This window comes from Tenrec ecaudatus, chromosome X, assembly GCF_050624435.1.
Source record: "Tenrec ecaudatus isolate mTenEca1 chromosome X, mTenEca1.hap1, whole genome shotgun sequence".
Taxonomy (NCBI): domain Eukaryota; kingdom Metazoa; phylum Chordata; class Mammalia; order Afrosoricida; family Tenrecidae; genus Tenrec; species Tenrec ecaudatus.
In genome coordinates, this window is record NC_134548.1 from 57,569,980 (window position 1) to 57,583,738 (window position 13,759).

General features: G+C 40.3%; 1 protein-coding gene across 6 annotated transcripts in view; it reads left to right on the forward strand.

The window, feature by feature from the left end:
- Positions 1-13,759, forward strand: part of GPR173 (G protein-coupled receptor 173) — a 46,775-nt gene that overhangs the window by 29,918 nt on the left and 3,098 nt on the right. For 2 of the 6 annotated variants that reach the window (XM_075538856.1, XM_075538858.1), the window contains exons 2-3: positions 8,576-8,670; positions 10,732-10,816. The exons of 1 other annotated variant lie outside the window; for it this stretch is intronic. The gene's annotated coding sequence lies outside the window, so the exon portion shown is untranslated. The remainder of the gene's footprint in view (positions 1-8,575; positions 8,671-10,731; positions 10,817-13,759) is intronic. 3 more of the 6 variants (XM_075538857.1, XM_075538860.1, XM_075538859.1) reach the window with 2 other exon arrangements.

Consider the following 13,759-nt stretch of genomic DNA (forward strand, 5'->3'; position numbering starts at 1 on the left):
GAGCTCTTTCAATTTAAGATATACTGAGTATGTTCTTCCCTTTTGGTTTTCTAACGCTGGGTCTTTGCACATTTCGTTATCATACTTTACTTTGTCTGTTCAGATGCCCTTGGAACTTTTCTGTTCAGCTCTTTGACTTCATCGTGTCTTCTTTTTTTTATTTTGTATGTTATTTTTAAAAACATTTTATTAGGGGCCCATACAACTCTTAACACAATCCATACATATTCATACATCAATTGTATAAAGCACATCCGTACATTCTTTGCCCTAATCATTTTCAAAGCCTTTGCTCTCCACTTAAGCCCTTTGCATCAGGTCCTCTTTTTTTCCCCTCCCTCCCCGCTACGCACTCCCTCATGAGCCCTTGATAATTTATAGATTGTTATCTTGTCATATCTTGCCTTATCTGGCGTCTTCTATGTCCATTAGCTACTCTGTGATTAAGAGCAAGTTTCAGAGTCTCTTCTGACAGCCATGCAGTTTTTTCTCTCCTTCTTGTCCTTTGAGGACCCTTTGCTCTTCATGTAAGATAGCAATGTCCTTGATATCCTCCCACAGTTCATCGGCTCTTCTGGCACTACTGTTCAGTGTGTCAAATCTCTTCTTGAGATGTTCTCAAAATTCAGTTGGTATCCCATGATACCAAAAATACAACTCAAGCTTGTATTTTGGCTCTGTAAACTTGTTTTGATTTTCTTCAGCTTCAACCTGAACTTGCATGTGAGCAATTGATGATCTGTACCAGTCAGCCCCTGTCCTGGTTGTAGCTGCTGATATCGAGCTTCTCCATCATCTCTTCCCACAGATGTAGTCAATTTAACTCCTGTGTAACGCCATCTAGAGAAATCCAATAACCTTTGTGTTATTGAAAAAGGGTGTTTGCAACTAAGAAGTCGTTGGTCTTGAAAAATTCTATCTTGCCGTCTCAGATTCATTTCTATTCCCAAAGCCATGTTTCCAACTACTGCTCCTTCCGCTTTGTTTCCAACTCTTACATTACAATTGGCAATAATTATCAATGCGTATTTATTGCATGTTTCATCAATTTCAGACTGAAGACATTGGTAGAATTCTTCACCTTCTTCATCACTAGTTTTGATAATTGGCAGATAAATTTGTTGATTAATTTCCTGGAATAGAGATATAATCTTATGTGTTAGTCTGGGTAGACTAGAGAAACAAATTCATAGACACTCATATGTGTATAAGAAAGAGCTTTATATACAAGAGCAATTGAATATTGAGAAATCATCCCAGCCCAGTCCAGGTCAAGTCCATAAGTCCGATATTAGCTCATATGTCTGATACCAATCTATAAAATCCTCTTCAGACTCACGAAACACATGCAATGATGCTGAATGCAGAAAGATCACAGGCCAGTGGGTGGAAAGTCTTGTGGATTCAGTGGTGCTGTAAGCATCTCAGCGCTGGAAGGGGCTTCTCCAGCCATCAGCCTGTCTCCATGTGTCCTCTCAACATGGATGTCTAGCAGGGAATGAGCAGAGAGTGGGTCTCCTGTCTCCAAGGAGTAAATAGAGGAGTTCCCAGAATTCTCAGGAGAAGGCCATGCCCCCACAGAGGCCTCATTTCTATATCCTGATTGACAAGTTAGACTCCATCCCTACACCCTTAATCCTCAAACTGACACCAGATTAGGTAACTACCACATCTTATCACAGACAACAGTGTACTTCAAGATAGATCTTGAATTGTCTTTTTTTTTTAATCATGGGGGTTTATTTGGGAAATTGACAGGTTACCACAAGTCAGGATCAGAAAATAATAAGGATCCAGTCATTAGTTCACAGTAGCAACTCTCCTCAGCCAGCAGTCAAGTATCTTTTTCTGGTTCTGAGCTTCTTATCCACATGGTCCCTTGGCCTCTGCTTTGGTGGATCAGGAATCTCATAGTCTCCTTGCCTCACAGTCTCCTTGCCTCAGCTTCTGATCTGCTCCCCCTGTCACTTCAGGCAAGGATTTCAAACATGCTCCACCGGTGGGTCTTCTTCCTTGATGATTCTAGGAATTTTCTCAGTCTCTGATTCTGAAATGGTTCTCTTATACACAGTAGAGTGACAGCTAAAACTTACCAATCCTCCCTATTAGTTTTTTCCCTATTAGTTTGTCACACACCTATTTACATGATTCCACTTAATCATTTGGCGAGAGTTTTGAAGACATGGATTAAAACAAAACAAAAAAAACCTCTTTGCCATCAAATGAATAGAGACTCATAGTGACCTTATAGGATAGGGTATAAATGCCCCTATGTGATTCTAAGACTGTAACTCCTACCCCCCAACCCCAACAATTTAAATGGCATAGAGTTCATACGTCATTCAATGCAATGATTCAATCACATCAAGAAGAGTTGTACAATCATCACCACAATCCGTTCTAGAACATTTCCTTTAATCTTATACTTATTGTTTTTAACTCCCCATTTCCTCTCAACCTCTCCTGCTATACCCCCAAGGGGCCATTAATCCAGTTAATGTCTAATTAACTCTCCTGGATTTCATATACATAAAAATATTTTAAAACCAACAAGCAACTACAAAAATCTAACAAGAATAGCAAAGTAAACCATCTAGAAACCCCAATGGAAAAGAAAGCAGAAAATACTGAAAACTAGAAAAAATAAGGAAGCTCAAATGATAGGGTACTACTGTATTTTAACCTAACTGCCAATGCAAAAATCCTCTTTCCAAAGCATTCTGCATGTTAGCAAGGCTCTTCCTTTTTGCTGATGAATCCAACACCATTCCTCTTGATTGTTTCATTCCCAGCATAGTAAACCATGATTTTTAAAATTCAAAATGGCTGATACCAGTCCATTTCAGCTCGCTGATTCCTATAATGTCAATTTTTATGCACTCCATTTCATTTTTTACAAATTCCAGTTTTCTCAGATTCACACTTAGAATATTCTAACAATATTCTGCTTCTTTTTCTGAGGTTTTTCAGTATCTGACAATGTTTCCATTCTGTCCCAAAGGTTTTCCATGACTAATTTCTCAGATTTGGGCAACCTATTCCTTCCTTGTGTCTGGACACTCTGGCATAATCTGTTCACTTTGGGTGATCTTGCTGGCATTTGAAATACTGACTACATTAATTTTAACATCATAGCAACACACAAGCCACCACTGTACGACAAAGTGACAGACATGAAATTAAAGTATAAAAAAAATTAACGGAAAGTTAATTGGCACTGTACACTTTCACCCAAACCACACTTTTAAAAAGTTGTGAAGACCAAATGTAATATAATTGTAGTAATTATCCATAGGAAAATATGACAATAAATGTATTCACAGAAAAGGTGGAAACAATCTAATTTCCCATGAAATAAAAGAAATAAATAGATAACAAAATGTGGTTCAGTGCAACAATATTCACTCAAAGAAGAATGATACATGCTACAATAGAGATGAGGCTGGGAGGCATTATGCTGAATGAAATAAGTCAATCACAAAGGAAAATACTATATGACCTCAATTGTATAAAAAGACAATGACAGGAACATGTATAGAGACTACAGTTTATTTAGTGGTTAGTAGAGGCAGGAGGGAGAAGGAAAGGAAGTTATTTCTTATGAAGTATTGAGGTTCTCTATATCGTGTCCGAGAAAGCACATTTATTAAGGGCAATGTTACACAACATAGTCATGTAGCTGCTGTTAAAGTTATACACACGTAAAAGCTTGAACTGGTAAAAGATCTGTGATAAATATATTTATAGCAATGACCAAAAAAGAAGTATCTGCTGAGACTACTTAGATGTTTGGAAGGTTAGAGGCAAGAATTCATGGGACCTTCAGTTAATTGACCTAATAATATATTCAGTGTTTACCTCTTGGATAGAACCTGGGATCTTAAAAGCTTGCAAAGGCACTTTCGAGGTATAAGAATTATCCTCTATTCGCCCGGAGCACCAGAAAAGGAAGAACTGGGAATTGGAGGAGTAAATGGAATGTGAAACAAATAGCCTCCATGACAAACTGCCTACCTTGCCATGACACCAAAGAATTAAATGGTGGCTGGTTATGCGTATTGAATAATAAGTATTTAATATTTTGATCAAAGATTCCATAGAAGAATCCTGATCAAAAAAGAGAAAACACAAAGCAAAATTTCAAATTCTCATGAAATCCAGATTTCTGGAGCCATGAAATCTGGATGAACCCCCCTGAAACTATTTCCCTGAGAACTATTTAAAGAGCTAATCTTTAAAGCCCAAACATCCTCTGTAGTCATCTTAAAATCAAACACTAATTTTGATTAACTAGTAAAATGTCTGCCTTCAGTGTAGTGCTCTTTTAAGGACTGTAGATATAGGATCAAATGGGCAACAACTCAAAAGATTAGATAAGAACCGTAGTGGACAGTGAGTTTATGTAAATGAAAGAGGAAAAGTTCAGAAAAAGGGTGAGAGTGACTCTATAGCTCAAAGAGTAAAATTCATGTCACTAAATTGTATATGTAGAAATTGTTTAAAATGCTCCAATTCCCATGGGGATAATTCATAATGTCCTTCATTAAAATAGTAATGATATCTTTAAAATGAACCAGGAACATATATAAACCATAGATAGTGAATAGATTTTGAGCTTGTACTTAATCTTAGCCCCAAAGTATAATTCATTCTTATGACATGGCCCTGCTCAATACCTACCCCTATGAAGAGATCACTGAAGATATGGTACCCTAGCAAAGTGTGAAGAAGAAAGCAGCAAATGGTGCCTGGCTATCAGAAAGAAGCATCTGGGAGTGCGGTGTGGAGACCAAAAGCCCATATGTAGACAATTGGACATCCCTTCCAGAAGGGTCATGGGGAGGACATGAGCCAGTCAGGGTGCAGTACAGCACGGATGAAACATGCAACTTTCCTCTAGTTCTTTAATGCTTCCTCTCCCGTGACCCCCAATTCTACCTTACAAATCCAGTTAGACCAGAACATGTACATGGGTGCAGTAAGAGCTGGAAACACTGGGAATCCAGGACAGATAAACGCCTCGGGACCAATATTGAGAGTAACGATACCAGGAGGGGAAGGGAAGAAGGTGGGTTGAAAGGGGGACTGATCACAATGATCTACATATAACCACCTCCCAGGGGGATGGACAACAGAAAAGTGGGTGAAGGGAGACATTGGTCAGTGTAAGACATGAAAAAATAGTAATAATTTATAAATTGTCAAAGGTTCATTAGGGAGGGAGAATGGGGGAGGGAGGGGGAAAATGAGTTGCTGATACCAAGGGCTCAAGTAGAAAGAAAATGTTTTGAGAATGATGATGGCAACAAATTACAAATGTGCTTAACACAATGTATGGATGTATGGATTGTGATAAGAGTTGTATGAACCCCCAATACAATGATTTAAAAGAAAAAGAAAAGGCTTGTCTTCAAACAAGTTACCATGTAAATGAGGCATCGGCTAAGCCCACACGGAAGAAGCAGACCACACCATGTGTGATACAAGAATTGCAAACAATAAAATCCAAACCCGGAGGAGGAAATGGTATTAGAGCTTAAATTCGGAACACCTGTCGTACAGAAGGCTGTGAACCACAGTGAAAACCCCAAACCCATTTGTAGGGTCCCCCAGGTGGATCAAGCCACTGGTGAATCCCCTCTGACTCTGGAACAGAGATGGGAAAGGCCTTGTTACCTACCAGACAGAGTCCATTGCCGGTGGATGACTGCAATTGCCGTTAGGTTAAAATGAGACACCTGCTCAGTGATACCCCTCTTGACCTAAGGTAGAATTGCTCCAGTTTTTAATATTTTCTGCTTTGCTATCGATTTAGATTTGTCTTTGTTTGATCGTGTTATTGTTGAGCCACTTGTTTGTATTTTTTCTTGATTTTGTATGATTTTCTGGATATGAAACCTAGATAAGGTAAACCTATAGAGACAAAAATTGGCTTAGTAAACCCAAAGGAATATGACAGGGGAGGCTGACAGAAAATGGGGACTCGCAATGAGTACGAAGAAGAAGAAATGGTACTGGAATTTATTGCAGTGATGGTTGCACATCTCATACGAATGTGATTGAACTATTGAAATGTAGATGTGAATTGTATGTCGATGAGATGATTAAAAATAAACTAATCATTAAATTTTAACAAGGCACCAAGTACCTCAGTGAATGACCTGTGGATTGTCATGCCCGTCCATTTGCATATTTATTGTGGTTAGATGCCGTCAAGTTAACTCTGACTCATAGCTACCCTATATAAGATGGAACAAAACATTGCCTAACCCTGCACCATCCACAGAAGCCTTGCCACTTGAGTCCATTGTTACAGTCACTGTGTCAATCCACCGCAAGAAGGGCCTCCGTCTATTGTGATGACCCTCTATGTTACAAAGTGTGATGATCTTCTCCAGGGAGTCTAAAACATGTGAGACTATGTCTTGCAATCCTGGCTTCGATGGAACATTCTGGCTGTACATCTTCCAAGATATATTTGTTCATTCTTCTGGCAGTCCATCGCATATTGAATATTCTTTATTAGCACCATAATTTAAAGCCATCAATTCTTCAAACTTCCTTCTTCATTGTCCAGTGTTTGCATACACACTGAAAACATCCTGGTTATGCCTCCGGAGAAACCCCTCTGATCATAGATTAGGGATGTGAACAGCCTTGCTATCATGCAAGACCAATGACCTCTTCATTGCAAAGCCCCCTTTTTCAACAACATAAGCGATTCTACACATGGACCTCATCAGATGGAGTACACAGGAATTCAATCAGCTACATCTGTAGAAAGAGAAGCTGGAGAGACTCGATATCATCAGTCAGAACATGACCAGGGCCAACTACCAAACAAACCATCAATAACAAAACAACAGCAACAACAACAAAACAATGACAAAAAAAGAAAAGCCTGCAAACAGTTCAAGGTCTGTTTGTTGACCTTTAGGAGTGTTTTCCGGTGGAGTCTGATGGGGTGCCACGCCCTGGCCCCAAAGTCTATATTTGGTTATCCCTCGGGACTTCCTTGCTCTGCTTTCCGTGCTGTTCTGTTGCACACCCTTAGTGTTTTGCCTCGGTGTGGTGGGGTCAGATTAGGCGCAATTCCCACCCTGTGTCTGCAGTGATGTCCCTTGTCGAGCTATGGGCCAGTGAGGGATGTCATGTCACATAGTGGTGCCAGCCATATGGTCCTCTCTGTGCATAGGCTGCTCTGAGCGGGGATATTTTCCTCAAGGCTTGCTGGTCCAGGATGTGCTGCACTTGCTTTTCCTCCCCCTTCATTTGCTCCCATGTGCTCTGATCAGACATGTCCCTCTCCCTGAGCTGTAGCTTCAGTGCTGTTCTCTGAAGTAAATTCTCTTGGGGGAAGGGGCGACTGTCCACATAGTTGGGATTGGGGCCCGCCCCTCAGATCTCTCTACTGATAAACCTCTTACTTATTTACATAAGTTTCTATGGATTTGTTTCTCTAATCTACCCGGACTAACACAAATACTAAAAGATTTTATGGGCAAAATACTGAATGATGCAGGAAACACCAAAAGAAGATAGAAGGAATAATCAATCACTGTACCCAAAAAGAGGAGTCTTGCTGGCATGGTAGTTACACATTGGGCTGCTAACAGCAAGGTCAGAAGTTCAAAACCACCAGCTGCTCTTCAGGAGAAAGATGGTGCTTTCTGCTCCTATAAAGAGTTACAGTCTCAGAAATTCAATGGGGACAATTCTACCCTATCTTATAGGGTAGCTATGAGTCAGCATGGACTTGAGGTCAGTAAGTTTGTTTGGTTTGGGGCTTGGTACCAAAATGAGGAGCTCTGGTGATATGATGGATTATGCACTGGTCTGCTAACTGCAAGGCAAGCAGTTTGTACCATGGCGGAAGAATGATGAGGCTGTCTGTCTTAGAACCCTAAAGGGGCAATTCTACTCTCTCTTATAGGTACTCTGAGTCAGCATTAACTCCATGACAATGAGTTTGGTTTGAGGTTTTTGGAGTACCGAAAAGAATTGGTAAACCGTTTCGGGAGGTAGCATGTGATATATTGAAGGAAGAAGTTCAAACTGCACTGAAAACATTTGTTAAAGGCAAACTTCCATAAATTGACAGAGTACCAATTGAAATATTTCAGCAAATGAATGCAGCTTCAACTTGTACTTATTTGTAAGCAAAATTCTGCCATATGCTTTCCAGTGTTGTTGCTGTCACCGAGGCTATATCTCTCCAACTGGTGGTCATTCTTTATTTCCAACTTTCACATTCCAACCACCAATAAGCATTTTGATTGTGTATTTGATCAATTGCAAACTTCAAACTGGGTAATAATCTTTAATTTCCTCTTCTTTGGCATTAGTGGTTGGTGGGAAAATTTGAATAATAGTCTTATTAACTAGTCTACTTTGTAGCTTTGTACTTCAGGATGGATCTTGAAATCTGAATGTGATGCTATTCCTCTTCATTGTCATTCCCGCCACAGTACACTATATGATTGTCTTATTCAAAATGACCGGCACGGTTCTGCTTGTATTCATAGGGTTTCAATGGTTAAATTTTTCTGACATGAACCCCTCTTCCTTCTTATAGTCTGAGCCTGAATGGTCCATTGAAACCTGCCCACATGGGTGATGCAGCTAGTATTGGAAGTACTGGTATTGGAACTTCTACCATCACAGCAACATGTAAGCCACCATCGTATGATAAATTGGCCATGGTAAATTTGCATATTCGAATGTAAATTATATTAATATAGTATTTTATTGACATATCTTACTCATTACAATATGAATTATTTTTCTTATAGATAACTTGCATTTTATTTCCTACTTCTCTGAGGTTAAGGCACCATGTGGACATTCTTTCAAAGTTGCCTGTGAAAATAGGTTCTGTTTTCCTGGAAAGAACAATGGGGGCTAATGTCTCCAGAAAGAATACACCCACACATATGCCAGTGTGTGACCTGCTTGCCGTCACTCACCATACAAGTAGGATGTGTGTCTTTGGGCATCTGTATATATTTCTGTAGTAGTTAACCCTATAACGCCGAGTGCGATGTTTTAATAACATTTCATTATAACATTTATTATAAATCCATGGACGAATGTGACGATTTGGTTACATTTTAAAAACATTGAAAATTTAATATATTTTGGTTGTTATATATATATTGCTATGAAAGTAAAGAATAAAAACAAAAAATTTTTTTCCTGAAATTAAAAATTCAGGCATTGTAGGGTTAAGCATTCAACTGCTAACCCTTCCAGCTCTGCCTTGTACCTGTGTGGAAATTCTTTCTCATTCCCCACCTTGTCCATGCATCCCAAGGTCAAAGGAGCATATACAAAAGAAGTAGGTGAGGGCACCCCATGAAAGGAAGTGAATTTCAGGTTGTGAAAAGAACACAAATGCTCATTCAGAGGTTGAGATTCAGACTGAAGAGAGCACAGAGAAGAGACAGAAGCGGAGAGAGGCACAGAAACTGTTGGAAGTGAAGTGGAAATGTTGAGCCTTCAAGTGACAACCCAGACTAACACAATTTGGTTGGCACCCACCAGCCTTTCTGTGGGGGAAAGACGTGGCAGTTTGCTTTCATAAAGATTACAACCTTGCAATCCCTATTTCGTAGTTCTACTGTGTCCTACAAGGTCGCTATGCGTTAGAATCAACTACATATTAACAGGGGTTTTTGTTTGTTTTACATTTTAAAAATTAGTTTAGTTTAAACAATTTCACAGATATATAAATCACATATCATACATTTTAATAGTTCAATTTCATTCATAAGATATGTGCAGCCATCACCACAATCAATTCCAGGACATGTGTTCTTCCTTGTAGTCATTGTTGTTTACTTCCCATTTCCTGGCAGCCTTCCCTGTCAGGTCCCTTTGAATCTATTGATCCGGTTGTTGTCTCTATAGGTTTACCAAATCTAGGCTTCATCTACAGACAATCATACAAACTGAAGACAAAATACAAACAAATGGTCCCAAAGCAATGACACAATGAAACAAAGAAAAACCTCAATCAAAACTGGAGCAATTATACTTTGAGTCAAGAGAGAGCTCACTGACAAGGTGTCACATTTGGACCTAACTGCAATTGCAGTCATCCACCCTGCAATGTTCTCTGTCTGGTAGCAAGACCTTTCCCACCTCTGGTCCATAGTCATAGGAAATTCATCAGAAGCTTAATACATTTGGGGGACACTGCAAATGGTTTCTGTGCTTTCACTGTCATCCACCACAGCCTTCTGTAAACCAGGTGTTCCGAATTTAAGCTCCAATACCATTCCATCCTCTGGGTTTGGATTTTACTGTTTACAATTCTTGTATCACACATGCTGGTGGTGTCCTTCTTCCATGTGGACTTGGCTGATACCTCATGGACATGGCTGCTTGTTGAAGAGAAGCCTTTAAGACTTCAGATGCTATCCTCTCGAATAGCCAGGCATTTATCTTCTTTCTTCACCCTGATTTACTACAGCACCCCTATCTTCAGTGATCACTTCACAGGGATAGGTGTTGATAAATACTAATTGTTTTAGATTGGGGCCACAATTAAGTATGAGCCCCAAATCTACCACTATAGCTATGGTTTTTATATGTTCCTGATTCACTTGAAAGATACTGTTATTTTGTTGAAGGACATTATAAACTATCTCCCGGCAGGGGGTAGGGGGAGTTCAATATTGATATTACCATTAATTAGATCCTGATTTAGAATTTTAAACGTTTTCATAGCTTCCAGGCTTGACTGATAACAACAAGGTCAGTGGTTCAAAATCATCAGCCGCTCCTCAGAAGAAAGATGAAGCTTTCTGCTCCGGTAAGGAGATACAATTTCCAAAATCCACAGGAGCAGTTCTACCCTGTTCCGTGGTGTTGTTTTACAAGTCATAATTGACTTGATGGCAGGGAAAGAGTTAAGAAAAAGAAAATATAAATCTATAGGACAGTTTGTTATACCAAAATACATGGAATGTTGATTTGTGCAGATGAACAATTTAGGTGACTGGACACTATTTACACTTAGAATGAGGGCTGGAGATAGGGCAAAACTTTCATTAATGTAAATGTATTAATTGACAAAGGCAAAAAGGTATGAAAATAGCATCTGTACAGTAGTCTTGAATTGGTGGCAACAGTTTTTTTGTTTTAGGTATCTGTGCATAACATACAAGGCCAAGCTCCCTTCGCCTCAGATGGGCCCAAGCTGTGGCTGCCAGTCTGCTCAGCAGAGCCCTCTCCTCGTGTACTTATCAAACCTTTGCAGGGTACATGTGCCATGCTCACTGCCAAAGGCACACTCCAGGCCTCTTTTTAAGTCAGAGCCTACAGAGCCTTCAGAAAGCTCTCTCTGGGCCCCCCAGCTCTTTTGGTCTCACAATAAATGAACATGGCACTTTGACTGAGACCCCACTATATGCTGTGTGAGTGGCTGAGTCTATAAATCCTTTCATTCTAATCAAGGGAGGCAGGCAGCAGACCAAATTTTTAAAAAGTAAACTATATTGTGAGTTAGAAGCATAAATTCTCTGACACACAAAAAAACTAAAGCAGGGAAAGAGATGCAAGGTGCTATTATCTCTGCATTGCATCACTACTGGAGTCTCCTCTGTAATCTCTCTGATCCTATCATCCCACATGATATGTTCTCACAGCAACATGCGGGATTCCGTTAAATTCTGAGTCAGATCCTGTTGCTCCTCTACTCAAAATCCTACGACTCCCATCTCAGTCAGAGTAAAAATCAGTCTTCCCTATGGCGTCCATGAGCTGGCTTCACCACTGCTCTGGCCCTAGCCCCCACCACTCTTTCTCCCCTCACTCATGCTGTTCCATCCACACTGACCTCCTGGCTCTTTCTCCGATGCACCATGTCCCTCTAGTCCCACCTCAAGGCTTTTGCTCCTCCCTCTGCCTGGACTTTTCTTCCTTAGACAAGACACACAACTTCCTCACTATATTCTTGAGACCTTTGCGAAGATGACGCTTCCTCTGTGAAATCTTCTCTATCCACTCCTATCTAAAATCGCAACACCTCTTCCCCCCCCCCCAATCATTTCCTAGCTCCCTTCCAGGTTTTGCATTTATTCTTAGAAACTTATCATTCTCTTACCCACTTTATCTGTGCCTCCTCTTTATTACCTAGAATATAAGCTCTACAAGGCAGATATTTTTGTATGTCTGGTTCATAGTTGTATCCTCCGTATCTAGAACAATGCTTGGCAAACAGTAGATGCTCAATGTGTTAGTCTGGGTAGACTAGAGAAGCAAATTCATAAGCACTCACATGTGCACAGGAAAGAGCTTTATATAAAGGGTAATTGTACATTAAGAAAACATCCCAGCCCAGTCCAGATCAAGTTCATGAGTCCAATATTAGCCCATATGTCCTACACCAATCTATAAATTCCTCATCAGACTCACACAACACATGCAATGACGCTGAAGGCAGGAAGATCCCAGGCCAGTGGATGTCAAGCCTAGAGGTTTCAATGGTGGTGGAAGTATCTCAGTGATGGCAGGGGTCTCCACATGGCTCCTCCAGCTCCAGGACACTAGCATAACTCCATGTGTCTTGTCAGCAGGACTGTCTCACAGGGAGTGAGCCTATCTTGGCTCTAGTGAGCTCTTTATCTTCATTGAGCCTTCAAATGATGTCATCAACCTGTGACTTGATTAACAGGCTAAACTTCACCCCTTAACAAGTTGAAAAAAAGAGCATGTAACTGCCACGCTCAACAAATATTTTTAATGAAAAAACTAATACACGAGCATACTTACATATTTATATTTGCATACACTCGCGACCACACTAAAAGTAAAAGCCAATGTCCTCATCATGGCCCACATGATCCAAACTCCGGACACCTCTCTGATCTCATCTCCTACCACTGTCTCCCTTATTTACTCCATTCCGGCCACACTGACTTTCCAGCTCTTCCTTGAGCATTCTAAACACATTCCTGATCATAAGTAAAGAAATAAATTTAGCAAATGACTGTGAGCACTTAAAAAATGAAATATAAACTGTCGTTGTTGTTAAGTGCTGTCAGGTTGGTCCCATCTCATAGTGACCCGATGCACAACACAGCAAAGGACTGTCCAGTACTGCCATCCTCGGAGTTGTTAGGTTTGAGCCCATTGTTGCAGCCACTGTGTCAATTTATGTCCTTGAGGGTCTTTTTCTTTTCCACTGCCCCTCTACTATACCAAGCGTTATCTTTTTCCAGAGTCTGCTCTCTCTTGATAATCTACCTAAAGTACATGAGTTGAAGTGCTGCTATCCTCGCGAACAAGGAGCATTATGGTTGCACTTTGTCCAAGACAAAATTGTTTGTTCTTTTGGCAGTCTGCAGTATTTTCAACATTCTTCACCAACGCCATAATTAAAATAGATCTATTAGTCCTTGGCCTTTCTTATTCATCGTCCCATTTTCACACACATATAAGGTCATTGGGAACATCTGACTTGGGTCAGGTGCACCTTAGTCCCAAAGTGTCGTCTTTGCTCTTTGGCATTTTTAAGAGGCATTGTGCAGCAGGTTTGACCAGTACAATATGCCGCTTCATTTCTTGACTGCTGCGACCATGAGAGTTGAGAAACTAAAAGGGTACATTACAAATAGAATCAGCACAATCTGGTGAAACCTCTGATTCAGAGGCACGCACGTGTGTGTGGTGGATCGTGAGGTAAGATACATGGATGACAGGACTTGACAGGACTGACACTAGCTAAGGTATAAGTGGAGAAGCCATGCTAACA